Raw genomic sequence first — 12,891 nt, 5'->3', positions numbered from 1 at the left:
ACTAAAGAGAAGATTACCAGAGCATTTGCAATGGGATTTGATTCACAGTGCAACAGATTCAGTGGAAGAATTTCTTAATTTTGTGGATAATATGGACAGGGCATTGTGTTACAGACATAAATACATGGAACAGATGGAGAGTGGAAGGTATCATGAAAGGGGAAACAGTGTTAATTACGAGTACAGTAATAATCATAACAGGTGGAGAGAAGATAGAAGTGATCAGAATCAGGATTGAGATTGGAGAAGCAGGCCACAAAGATATAACAGAAATTTTGGGGGGAGAAGAGACAATTTTGATCAGATGAGGAGTGACAAGAGAAGGTATGAGAATAGGAATGCCAGATGCAAATGGACAGGGTAGGCAATCAAAAAACTAATTGATGCCTCACTTAAGGTCCGCAGGGGGGCTGTTAATTATGTGAACAGGGCCAGACAAGGACACGATGGGATGAGTAATAAAGTCAGCAAGGAAAATAGGGAAATTGGGATGTGTCATATGGATGCTGTCTTAGGAAATGAAAATCTATGGAGAGGTTTTAACAATTATAGAAGTATAGATAAAAGGTATAAGAGGAAAAAATGGAACAAGGCTAATATCAGCAATGAACAGTGTGAGTTTAACATTCATGACATGTTTAAGAGGGAAGACAAATTACAAGCAGAGGAGGACAATATTGGTTTGTGTGCAGCAAAATTCATTGAAAGATCAGAGACAGAGGTAGTTTCATCAAAAGGGGAAACAGAAGTGGATATGGAATTAAGGGGCAATGTTCACAGTAATAATGGATGTAATGAATGGGTAGAGATGTCTATTGGAAATAGTATGGAGAATTGTGGAAAAGGTGAGGAGAGGGTTATTCAGTGTGATGTAAAGGCTAATATGAGTGGTGCATTTGACAATGTGAAAAATGCTGGTAAATTACTTACTGATAATGTTACTGTGCTGTGGGTGAGGTGTTAACTGTGGTAGTGATGATGACTTCAATGTGGATATGGAAATGTGTAATGATATGGAGAATGTTGCTGTAGGTTGCCCAGAAGATAAAATTGAAACCTATGTGAGGGAATATGAATAGTTGTAGGTAAACAACTAGAATTCACTCAGATACAGATTTATTCACACTTAGCTTCTACACAGATACAAGTCCGGAGGCTAACTGCCGTTAGCGTCCAACATCCTGCCCAAAGCCCTCTCCTCAAAGATAGCACACTTATGCACAGAACAAATATCGATATTTATGGCGCTCTACGCCACATAGACCCCCCACACAGTATGGAGTACGTCCCTGTGAATGGGGGGGGGGAGGTGAGAAGTTAGGAAGGTAATGCACAGTTCTTCTAGTTCTTCTGCGTCAGGCGGAAGCGGTCGACTGGTAGGAGACCAGGGGGTGAAACCCGGTACGTCGACGGTGAAGTCAGCAAGCGATGCCGGTGGCTGGAGACGACATCCCGTCCTGGAGTGGAGGTGAAGCACTTCGTCAGCCAGCAGGCAGAGAATCACCTTGCCAGAAGGCCTAACAAAGGCATGCAAATTGCCACACGCAGCACTTTTGCTGAGTTTAAAGCGGTGCACCACGCGAGATTCTGCACTTCCTCCCTCAATATTGTCACACGCGAGTACCACACACACCGTATCGCCATCTACAACAACAGATAATTTATGTATGTCATCAAGGTGCACACGTGTTGTGAATTCTTGGATGGCACCTGTACAAGCAATGGTGGGGAGGCAGGGAGGTGTGGGAAAGCCATGGCAGGGGGAAGCATCTGCTAAGAGGGAGGTGGCAGGTGCACTGGACTGTGCAGGAGACAACCTCGGGCGATCAGCTGACAGACAAGGGAGCATGACCGAAGGCAACGAGGAGCCAGCATGGATTGAACGGTGTGACAAAGAGCTGTCACACGAAGATGGTAACACAATGGTAGAATCAGAGTGGTTGGCAGTTTGACTGTGAGGGCTGTGAGGAGTGAAGCCCCAAAAAGATTGGCCACTCGAATTAGATGAACGTGGAGAAGGAGCAGTGCTCGGCAGAGAAGCAGACTGTGGAGAATCAATACCCGAATGGTAGGAGACCAGGGGGTGAAACCCGGTACGTCGACGGTGAAGTCAGCAAGCGATGCCGGTGGCTGGAGACGACATCCCGTCCTGGAGTGGAGGTGAAGCACTTCGTCAGCCAGCAGGCAGAGAATCACCTTGCCAGAAGGCCTAACAAAGGCATGCAAATTGCCACACGCAGCACTTTTGCTGAGTTTAAAGCGGTGCACCACGCGAGATTCTGCACTTCCTCCCTCAATATTGTCACACGCGAGTACCACACACACCGTATCGCCATCTACAACAACAGATAATTTATGTATGTCATCAAGGTGCACACGTGTTGTGAATTCTTGGATGGCACCTGTACAAGCAATGGTGGGGAGGCAGGGAGGTGTGGGAAAGCCATGGCAGGGGGAAGCATCTGCTAAGAGGGAGGTGGCAGGTGCACTGGACTGTGCAGGAGACAACCTCGGGCGATCAGCTGACAGACAAGGGAGCATGACCGAAGGCAACGAGGAGCCAGCATGGATTGAACGGTGTGACAAAGAGCTGTCACACGAAGATGGTAACACAATGGTAGAATCAGAGTGGTTGGCAGTTTGACTGTGAGGGCTGTGAGGAGTGAAGCCCCAAAAAGATTGGCCACTCGAATTAGATGAACGTGGAGAAGGAGCAGTGCTCGGCAGAGAAGCAGACTGTGGAGAATCAATACCCGAATGCATGGTGTGGGAAGATGGATGGCCGCTCGAAGCAGGAGTGGGAGAAATAGGGGCAGAATCAGGGAGGTTCACCTGAGGCTCAATGAAAGCTGGTTTCACTCGGTTGAGTGAGACCATGGTTGCAGAGTCTTTTATGAGGAGATCCATGTTATTCTCAGAGCGTTTGACGACCTTGTAAGGACCTGTGTAGGGTGACTGAAGCGGGGCTTTGACTGAGTCGTCTCTGAGAAACACATACTCACAAGAGTCTAGCGTGCGCGGTACGTACACGCGCGGAGGTGTATGAGCAACCAGAGGTGGCGGCTGAATTTTGCTGCAGTGCAAGTGCACCTGCTCGAGAAGTGAAAGAAGCTCAGAGGGCCATGGAAGTGGGGTCGGAGTGACTAATTCTCCAGGCAAATCCAGAGGTTGGCCATACACAAACTCTGCTACGGAAACATTGAGGTCTTCCTTGAAAGTCGCACAAAGGCCAAGAAGCACGAAGGGCAGTGCCTCTGTACATAGTGAGTCATGGCAATGTAGGGCAGACTTTAAGGTGCGATGCCATCACTCGACAAGCCCATTGCTTTGGGGGTGGTATGCAGAAGTATGAATTTTGACAATACCACACATTTTACATAAGTCAGAGAAAACTGAAGACTCGAATTGTCACCCCTGGTCAGTGGTGAGGTAAACAGGTGAGCCAAATCTAGAGATCCATGAATCTAAGAATGCTCGACTTACTGTCTCAGAGGTAATGTTTGGAATAGGCACAGCCTCAGCCCACCGAGTCATCCTGTCAATCACTGTAAACAAGTTACGGAAACCCTCGGAGGGGGGCAAAGGGCCTACGAGGTCGACGTGAACATGGTGAAACCGGCCTGGCGGTTGGGCAAAACAGCCAAGGGGTGGAGAAGTGTGCCTGGAAACTTTGTTCTGTTGACACACCATGCATGCCCTTGCCCAAGACTGACAGTCACGGTGCATGTCTCTCCAGACAAACCGTTCAGCTACCAGACGGGTGGAAGCTTTGACAACGGGGTGTGCTAATGTGTGTAGTTTGTCAAAGACCTGGCGTTGAAGGGGCTTAGGAATGAATGGCCGCAATGTACCAGTCAATTCATGACACCACACTAAGTCAGATATGCCAGGGAAAGTAGAGCGTACCAGTTGGAGAGAGGAGCTGTGGTCTGAAATTAACTGCATGGTATCGGGGTCTGCCGATTGCAACCGAGGTAGGTCCGTTAAGTCAATTAAGGTTGTGACAGCACCAACACATGAGAGAAAATCAGCGACCACATTGTCCGCTCCTCGGATGTAGTGAATGTCATTTGTAAATTGCAAGATGTAATCGATGTAACGAAAGCATCGTGTGGGCAGATCAGCTGCACGATTCTTTATGGGAGGAACCAAAGGCTTGTGATCAGTGAGGACATGGAAATCTCGTCCCTCAACATCAGTTCTGAAGTGTCTTATGGCCTCGTAAACTGCAAGTAATTCTCTGTCAAATGCTGAGTATTTCTTCTGCGCGTTGTTTAGCTTTTTTGAGAAAAACTGCAGGGGGTCGTAACATCGTTGTATGTCTGACTCAGTACTGCGCCGATAGCATTGTCACTAGCGTCAGTAGTGATAAACATTGTGGCGTCCGCACGTGGGTGAGCAATTGTGACAGCGGAGGCCAACAGCTGTTTGAGTTCGTTAAATGCCTTGTCTATGTCTGGTGTCCATGGTACCTGGCGGATGCCAGAAGTTTGTGGGCCAGCGAGAGCATCTGTGAGAAGAGCCTGCACCACAGAAGCGGCTGGCAAATGTTTCCGGTAATAATTAACTGTTCCGATGAACCTGCGTAATTCCCTATAGGTCTGAGGGCGTAGCATCTCAATAACAGGCTTGATCTTGTCCTGTGGTGGTGTCAGACCGTCCGATGACACAACATAACTTAGGAATGTGATGGATGACTGGTGCAATTGAGTCTTTTTATTGTTCAGTTCAATACCAGCCGCTGCTAAAATATCTGTCATGACTTGAACACGCTCCTCACTCTGTTCCAAAGTAGAAGCAAAAACCAATACGTCGTCCATGTATACGAAACAAAAGTCTAGATGGGATAAAGTTTGATTGATGAAACGCTGCCACGTTTGGGGGGCGTTTTTTAACCCAAACGGCATAAATTTGTATTGGAACAGCCCGAAGGGAGTGGTTATGGCAGTCTTTTCAATATCCTCCGGAGCCATAGGAATCTGATGAAATGCATGCTTACAGTCCAAAACAGAGAAGTACTTTGCACCTGCGAGTGCATGATTGAAGTCTGCGATGTGTGGGACCGGATATTTATCAATGATGGTGCAGGCATTTAAACGCCTATAGTCTCCGACCATACGCCAAGTACCGTCTTTCTTTTGGTCAAACAGGATAGGACTAGCCCAGCAACCAGATGAAGGTTCAATTATTCCCTTTTGTAACAGATCGTCCAATTGTTCTTTTGCAATTTTCATAAATTCCGGCTTGAGGCGGTGTGGGCATTGCGATGTGGGCGTCCCATTGGTTAGACGTAACCGATGAACTGTGCCATTAGTGACCACTGCAATACGTGGCGCGGCATGACATTCAGATGTCCGTGAAGTGGAGCAGGCATTGGCGGACGGGCCAAGCTGTGGTGCTGAGGGCACGGAAGTACAGGTGTGCCACCCGCTCGTAGGCTGCGCAAAGGCTGCACACGTGTTAACATGGGCGAGGTTGGTACACTGGTTCTTGGTAGCGGGCCATGCCGCTACGAGCACCGTAGGCACGAGTGGGCGTGGCCGAACAGCAGATGGCTGTAGTTCATTGCCACGAGCTTGGCAAGTTAATTGTCCATTCGGAACGCAAGGAGCATGAGCACTCGGGCATACCCTATCATTACAAAAGGGGCTGCTGACACAGTTTACAGAGTTCACAACATTGTCGTTAACGTGTGTGGGCACGGGAGCACCAGATTGGCATGGACTGACCTTGTCTGTAGCCGACGAGTCGTCTGCTTGTAGTGCCGCGAGGCGTTGTTGTGTGGAGGCCAACTCGTGGTGTATGTCGCGGAGATGCAGCAGCATTTCCTTAGGTTCCATCCGCAACTTCGAAGACTTGGCGCACTCCACTAGCCACTTGTTTGCCCAAGATTGCAGCTCCAAGGATAGGTTTACACACTTCATAGCACAGCACACATGTTTGGTGTTAGCCAAACTGTCACTCGGCGAAGCGAAAAGGAATATGCTAGTTAGGGGGGGGGGGGGTAAAACACAGTATTTTGCACAAAATCTAGTGACAACTGATAGTGCTTGAGGAAATCAATTCCGAGAATAGGTTCTTCAATTGTTGACACTAGAAACGTCCACTCCAGCTTGCACTCGGGCGAAAGTTTCGCTGTATACAAAGTGGAACCCGAACACTGTAGGGTAGGTAGACAAGTTCACTGCACAAAGTACTGTTTTGTGTGGTTGCACTTTATTGGTTGCTAAGCAAACTGGCAGCAAAGAGACGTCTGCACCAGTGTCTACCAGAAAACATACACCTGATCGTAAATCGCGAACATAGACTCGACCACACTTACTGTTATTGTCCGAAACGGAGTGCAACGTGGGATGGTGCCCGTCGTTTCCATCGCAGGAGGTGTCACTGTAGCCTACCTGCGGTTGGAGTTTGGGTAAGAACACGGTGACTGGCATTTGCGAGCTTGCTCCCCGAATCTCACGTGGAAGAAACAGTAAGGTTGGGCGGGCCTGTGCTCCTGTGGGTAGTTGCTAGGTGACGGAGTATGTTTCCCAGAGTCTTCCACAGAGGCCGATGCACTGTTGTTGCGGGGAGTTGAAGGTGCAGGCAGGGCGGCTAGTTTAACAAACTTGTTATTAGCAGCACCAGACAAGGGCGTGGTGTCAGAAAGCGTCTTAGTGCGGTCACGTCCAGAATGCAGTGCACGGAACTCACGTTGCCTGGTGGAGTATGCTCTGTCGGCAGCGCGTAAACGTTCATTTACAGGCCTATCTTCATACGCAGAGATTGCAGTCTGGACAGGCAAAGGCAGCTTTTCAGTCCAGATTTCTGCGAGCGTGTCGTCAGGCATAACTTGCTCATTGACGAGAAGACGGAGGCACCGCCACAGCTGGGACAGAGACCTGTCGCCGAGACGCTCTTCGTAGATGAGCTGTCGCACATTTTCTCTCCTGGTTTTAGAGACGCGCTCCAGTATCGTCTGTTTCGCCACAGCATACTTCCCTGCTAGGGGGGGGGATGCTTTGACCAGATCATAAATTAAATCGACGCGGTCGTGAAGATGGTTCATGAGGCAGGCGAAGCGTGCATCGTCGTCCAAAGCACAGACATTGAATGTTTGCTCAACCAGGTTAAACCAGATCTCCGGCTGAGCGGGTTTGAAGTCTGGTAATTTCGGCAGATTTGGGACTGCAGTCACTGCGGAGGTGTGCCTATTACTTCGGACGGAAGTAGAGCATGCAGAAGATTGCGAGTCTGAATTATTGGCATCCCGTAATGCGGGAATCGCGTAATTCACTTGACGCCGGGGGGGCGGCTGAGAAGCGACGGACACTCGAACGGTGTGAGGATCGTAGTTAAAATGTGCATTCTCATTGACGTGGTAGCTCAGAGAGAAGCCACAAGTGCTTAAGTACGCCGGTGAATGTCCGTTATGCACACAGTATTCATTCGACCGTGAGTGGTGGGGCTGGTTGTAGATGTCCGAGTAATTACCGTCCAGCACCGAATTGTTGACTTGATTAGAAGCAACACAAGAATCCCACACACGTCCACTAGGATGCACACTCGGTGTGATATTTGCTGTTTGGCGAGCATTGAACACCTGTTGACTAGCCGGCGCAGAAGGATACACACGTGGCGGGAACTGATTTGAGTTTGAATTTACTACTGGATTTTCCAAAGTAGCAAAACCTCGCTCGACGCCACGAACTGTATTGAATTGTGTGTTCGACACAGGAGTAGGAATGTTCCGACCAACACTTTGTGGAGAACACGTGGGAAGGTCCAGGCTAACAAAGCCAGAGTCCACGGCCGTTGGCGGTAGGAAGAAACTGGTGGCACTCGATGAATTCCACTGCATGTTCTGGCTGAAGGATTGCGAAGATTCTTGCGGCATGTCCACTATGACGGCAGGAGTACTGGAGAGATGTTGATGGAATCCGGGTGGCAGTGAATGCTGAAAGGCCATTGTCTGGAGCTGAACAAAGGCCCTCGCGATCGTGGAGAAACCCGACGTGGTAGGCGCGTAAATAACCTTCGGGCGGTAACTCGGACGCGTATTACACAAAAACGGGGTCACCAGTGAGGGAATATGAATAGTTGTAGGTAAACAACTAGAATTCACTCAGATACAGATTTATTCACACTTAGCTTCTACACAGATGCAAGTCCGGAGGCTAACTGCCGTTAGCGTCCAACATCCTGCCCAAAGCCCTCTCCTCAAAGATAGCACACATATGCACAGAACAAATATCGATATTTATGGCGCTCTACGCCACATATGTTTTCTTAACTGATGAGGATGCAGGCCTGAAAGATGTTAATTGTGAATGGTTAGGAAAGGAGGAGGCTGATTATGATTTGAGTGGTTGGGTGTCCTATGCAAGCTTTGATGCCTGAAGAGTGGGGTAAAATAAAATTTAAAATTGCCAGAAATTTGGAAGAATTAAGTGAAGAAGAGAATGTTGAGTTTGCTATTAAGGATCTGTTTGAATGGGATAATGATGTATGTTTTGAAGAAAGACCTAAGGTATTTGCATTATGCAAGAGGAAAGCAGGAGTAAAGTAGAAAGAGATTTATTACAGGAATCAGGACTGAACAGAGTAGAAATAGAGGTGATACAGACAATAATTGATATCAATGTGGGAGGAATTACAGATACAGCATTATTAGACTCTGGCTCAAGTTTATCTGTAATTTCTGAATCTTTCTGGCAACAAATTAAAGATTTAGGATTAATAGAATTACCAGTTACAGGAGTCAAAATTAAGACAGCAACTGGGACATGTAGCAGGCCCATCAGCAGAGAAGTATTACTGGAATTTAATAGTAATGAGTATTGTTTTGATATTAGTTGCTTTATGGTGAAGGGTTTGGCATTGAATGTAATTTTGGGCATGGACTTCTTGTACAAGTATGACTGTAGCATTTTTGTAAAGAACAGAGTGGTAGAATTTGATGCTGCTGGAAACAGATGAAGAATAAAATTTAAATGTGAATTAAAAGGAGGTGAGACAGTGACTCATTTACAAAGGATAGATGAGGTAGGTGAAATGTGCACTGAACAGCAGATATATGACAAAGTAAATGAAATGGGACATTTAAATGAGGAACAAAAGGTGCAGCTTACAGATTTATTGTGTAAACATAAGCATGTGTTTTCTGACAGACCTGGAAAAGTTATAGATTTCAGTTATGTTTTGAGGGTATTGCCACATGAAGTAATAAGGGCCAAACCTTATCCTATAGCAATAGCTAATAGAGAGGCTGCAAGGGTGAGGATACAGATGATGTTGAAGTGGGGCAGACTGGAAATGGGGAGGAGTGAGTATTGTAATCCAATAGTAGTGGTGAAAAAGAGGGATGGTTCTATAAGAATAGTATTGGATGCAAGAAAGCTAAATAAAATAATAGTCAAAGAAAATGATCAGCCAGAGAACATGAATGAGCTGTTGCAAAAATTTTATAATGCTAAAATTCGGTCAAGTGTTGATTTGATTTAAGGGTTCTGGCAGGTACAATTGGCTGAAGAGAGCAGAAAGTACACTGCTTTCTTATTTGAGGGCAGGACTTATATGTTTACAGTTGTACCATTTGGTTTATCAATATCTGTAGCAGTTTTTGTAAGGGCTTGAAGTCATGTGTTGGGTGATGAACTAATGAGAAGATTGACAGTGTATGTAGATGACATTTTGATTACGAGTAGCAACTGACAAGAGCACTGTCAGCTGTTGGAGGATATATTCAAGACCATATCTAAAGGGGGAATGACCCTTAAGTTAAGTAAGTGTGAATTTTTTCAAGCAACATTACTATTTGTTGGTCATCAGTTAACTCCTGATGGCATTTTGTCCAATAAAGAGAAAATCAAGGCTATTGTTGACTGCAAGGTGCCAACAAACAGGAAACAACTGAAATCATTTATAGGACTATGTTCATTCTACAGGAAGTATATAAGTGATTGTAGCCTGAATTCACCTAACTTATGTAGATTATTAAAGAAAAGTGGAACCTGGTGCTGGACATCTGAGTGTGACACGGAATTTAAAGCTATAAAGAATAGCTTAAAAAATAGCAAAATTTTGTACTACCCAGATTTGTCTTTGCCTTTCTGTATTGGGGCAGACAGCTCAGATTATGGGATAGGGGCAGTGCTATTTCAGGAGAGGGTAGTAGATGGAAAGACCAAGCACAGGGCAATCGCTTTTGCAAGCAGAACGCTGTCCAAACATGAATTAATGTATGGTATCTCAGAGAAGGAACTTTTAGTCATAGTTTTTGGGTTTCAGAAGTTCAGGATATGTGGAAGGTACGAAAGAGATTGTTTACACAGACCATAAGGCTCTGAGCTATTTGCAAGAATGTAAGCTGTTAAATAATAGACTCATGAGATGGGCCATGTTTCTGCAGCAGTTTAACTATGAGATAAGGTACGTTAAAGACACAGACAACAATGTGACTGATGCCTCATCAAAGTTACCTTCCACTGGAGATAAACATGAAGGGAATGGAGATGAGAAAGAACTACAGACATTGTACATGAAAGGAGTGGGTGGAGAGAAGGAAATCAAATCCATCTGTAAGGACATGAGGACACTTCAGAAATGGGACCAAACCTTGAAGTTTATCAAAACAAACTTTGGAAGTAAAGAACATGAAAAAATAGCAAAATACTATAGAATTTATAAAGGGATTTTATTTAGACAAAGAAATTTGGACAAAGAGGAGTGGAAGGTATGTTTTCCAGATACGCATGTGGAAAAATTAATCAATTACATCCACCTTAGCCATGGGCATTATGGGTCTTAGAAATGTTTGGAAATACTGCAGGACTACGTCAGTTTTAACAACATGGCCAGGAGAGTAAAGAGACAGTTGGCTTTTTGTGACAAATGTCAAAAAGTGAAGTATAATACTACTGCAGTACAAGGAGAGATGCAGAATATTGTTCCTAAAAGAAATGGTGAACTGCTGGCTATTGACTTATTTGGGAGGCTGCCAACAGGTTGAGGGGGTGTAAAGTATGTTCTTTTAGCTGCTGATGTATTCTCAAAGTTTGTAAGGCTGTATCCACTGAAAAAGGCCACTACCCAGAACATAATTAACAAGCTAGAGAAAGATTACTTTGTGAATGCTATAAAACCAGAGAATGTTCTGTATGTCTGATAATGGAGCACAATTTGTATCTAGTGTGTGGGGGAAGTTTATGCAAAGATCTGGGATAAAGCATATAAGGATTTCAATGTATCACCCTGCGGGAAACCCGGCTGTGAGGTATATGAGGGAGCTGGGTAGGCTATGTAGGACATATTGCAGTAAAAGGCATAGTACGTGGGCAGAATATATAACTGTGTTTGAGGAGCTTATGAACACAGTGAAGAGTTGTGCGACGGGATTCTCACCCAACGAGCTCATGAAAGATATCAAGCCAGACAATCTAATAGCAGAACAAATAGATTTTCCTCCATCCCAAGGCTTGACAAGTCAAGAGAAGATGCAGATGGCCAGACAGCAAATGTTAAAGAAAGGACATGAGAGACAGAGGAGGCATGGAGAAAGGTATAACACAACAAAGTTCAAGGAGGGAGATAAGGTGCTGGTGAGGAATAAGAAAAAATCCAATGACATTGATGGCGAAATCAAAAAGTTATTTGATTTGCATTATGGACCCTTTGCGATAACTGGTTTTCCACACCCTAATGCATATAGGTTGGTATATCCAGTGTCCAAAATGCCATTTGGACTGAGAAATGTAACGGAGTTGAAAAAATATGTGGTGAAAGAATAAAGGGCAAGGAAGTGAGATTCCGATGTATACTATTGTCTAGTTAAAAAAATAAAAAGTGTTTGCATGTGGGTTATGACTATTATATGCAGGTATAAAAAATTTATTGGGGGCTATGTATACGTGTATTTATAACTGGAGTATTATTTGTGTTACTGTGTATGTTGCGATGCCATTGTTGGTGGACAACAAACTTCATTATACTGTATGTATTTGCAATAGGGGAATCTGTTGTCCAATGGATTTACACAACTGGTGTGTGTGTGATAGAAGCCTTGTTGAAAGTCATACGGGAACTGAAACCTACTGTATATATAGTCTCTATTTCTATATAAATGTGTGGAGAATATAGGAGGGAGAAAATCTGGAAATAGTTTGTTTAAAAAATAGTTGAGATTTTATTAAAATTTCTGATGTATCTGTGGCACCTGGTGTTGATACTGGTGCATGGGGGTAGGATTGTTGCTGGGACAGTCATGTAGGGCATTCACTAAATATTCAAATTGTAGAGGCACATGGGAAATAATTAACTTGCTTATTATAAGATGTTCATGAGGGAAGTGAGGGAAAGAACACTAATGGCTAAGTGGATGCTTGTAAAAGTTTTATGACCTTAGTGAGTTTGTTTGCCATTTATGATTGAATCTAGTTAGCCATGGAAATGGCATAAAAGAATGGGTTTCAAGATATTGCCAAATATTATGTGAAAATTGATATAGGAATTCATGAAAAAAGATGAGCTTATTCATGTACAGTGATGTAGCTGTATGGATGCTTAAAAAATATAAGAATCTGCATCTTGGAGTAAACTCTCCTGGTGCAGGGGGGTAGAAATGTCGGAGCTCCTGATTTGGGAACATTTGAAGGGTGAAATAGAATATATTTAAGAATGCCATGTTTGTGTTTGATTTGTGTGCATGTCTGTCATTTGTATAAAACTCAATAAGAGCTAATCAGTGAACACAGGATGTTCCAGGCAGGGTTTGTATAGCCTGACTCCTGGGAAATGTGGGTCTGCATGTCTAGGCAAGATTTATGAGAATTTGATTAAATTTTGATAGAATGGCTTGGCTAATGAGAGGAAGTGCAGTACTGCTGGCTGACAAGTTTGGAAAGCCTGCAT

The 12,891-nt window shown here is 44.7% G+C and overlaps 1 protein-coding gene across 1 annotated transcript in view; it reads right to left on the bottom strand.

Moving 5' to 3' along the window:
* The window catches only part of LOC126236355 (UPF0193 protein EVG1 homolog), a 333,107-nt gene that overhangs the window by 106,781 nt on the left and 213,435 nt on the right, over positions 1 to 12,891 (bottom strand). The window lies entirely within an intron of this gene.

The sequence above is a fragment of the Schistocerca nitens genome, chromosome 2 (assembly GCF_023898315.1).
Source record: "Schistocerca nitens isolate TAMUIC-IGC-003100 chromosome 2, iqSchNite1.1, whole genome shotgun sequence".
NCBI classification, from domain to species: Eukaryota; Metazoa; Arthropoda; class Insecta; order Orthoptera; family Acrididae; genus Schistocerca; species Schistocerca nitens.
Note: the sequence above shows the minus strand (reverse complement) of the source record. Positions and strands in the feature narration are given on the sequence as shown.